Genomic DNA, 1,432 nt, shown 5'->3' on the forward strand with positions numbered 1-1,432 from the left:
GTCTATCTTCATCATCAAAATGTCTCTGATTACTTCATTCGGTATTATGATATTATGTCTTTCAAGATGTATAAAAGAATAAAACACCTGGAATTAAATTTTCAGTAATATGCACTGACCAGAATACATTGGTAGTTTGTGTTAGGCTTCATCAGTGGTTCAACTTTTTAGCTTAAAATGAAAGAGTGCCATTTATGACAGGCATCAATTTATCAGTGAATTAAACATTAATACCCAAAAAGTGATTTTTATTTCCTTCTTACAGAAGTCTAAATCCTGTAAATATTCATGATTTGAAGAAAAAAAAAAGCATAAAGAGTGTATTACTTGGTGTATCGGGGCCTATGTTTTTGCAGTTTCACCTCAAAAATCACATCGTCGAGGGCTACCGGGCAAAATCATGGTTTTATATGTCGTGGATGCATTTGTCTTTTATTGTCATTTTTACTTCAAGCATTCTGTAGCACCAAAATGCAGTACATGTTGTAGCATGATTGTAAGTACTGTATGCACATGGGGACAAGGTTTAGTTGAGCTCAGTTGATTTATTCTGTTACCTGCTGAGTGCCATAACTGCTGCATACAGCCAAAACTAACAGAGCACTTTTTTGGACGCAGAAGAAGAAACTGCAGACGGTGAGAGGAGGAGTGAATCAGGAATGGAAAATGCACAAGTGTATAGATTGTGGAAAAGCCTGAGGCCTTTAAGGTCAGTATTGTTAATGTATTGAGATGTATATGATGTCATATTCGATTAATTCAATGTTATCGGTTGGGTTTTTGCTCCTGCGATTGTCTTCCAATAAACAACTGGTTTCCTGGTTTCTGCATGGTTACTGTTTCTAATGACAGACTTGCAGTTTTTGAAATCTTGATGAATTATGTACAGTTTGATTATGTTTGGTCAAATTGAAACATTTTATGTAATTTGTTTTATGTTTTCAGTTTTATGCACCTCATTTTTTTGTTGCACTCAGTAGATCAAACTGTCCTTGTGTTATTTTAGGTTTTATAGGTATTAACATAATTTATTATACCAACATTTATTATTATTTATTTTTTATAAAAATTTTATTTATTTTTTTTATTTTGCTGCTAATTTTTTGGATGATTTTGACTCTGTTTTGTGGATTTCAAATAAGCTTGCGACTCTGCAGCTACTGTGCTGGGCGATTGTGAAGCCCACCTTGGCTTATGAATAGTTTAATCACATCCTTTTTAAAGTGGTACCACCAAAACATTACACAGCTTCGCCTGAGGCAGCCAGTTGGCCCCAACATTAAAAACACTATCTTTTAAATGGAAAGTTGTGGCTTTAGTTGTGTAGCAGCCATGTCCTGTGTGAAGTGTCCTTGAACCAGAAGCTGAACTCCTGCTGCTTACTCTCGCTAAGCTGCTCTGGATGAAGCATCAGCTAAATGCTTAAGATGTA

This window comes from Seriola lalandi, unplaced genomic scaffold (genome assembly GCF_002814215.2).
Source record: "Seriola lalandi dorsalis isolate HSWRI2012SDOR001 ecotype SW California unplaced genomic scaffold, Sedor1 jcf7180002054560, whole genome shotgun sequence".
NCBI classification, from domain to species: Eukaryota; Metazoa; Chordata; class Actinopteri; order Carangiformes; family Carangidae; genus Seriola; species Seriola lalandi.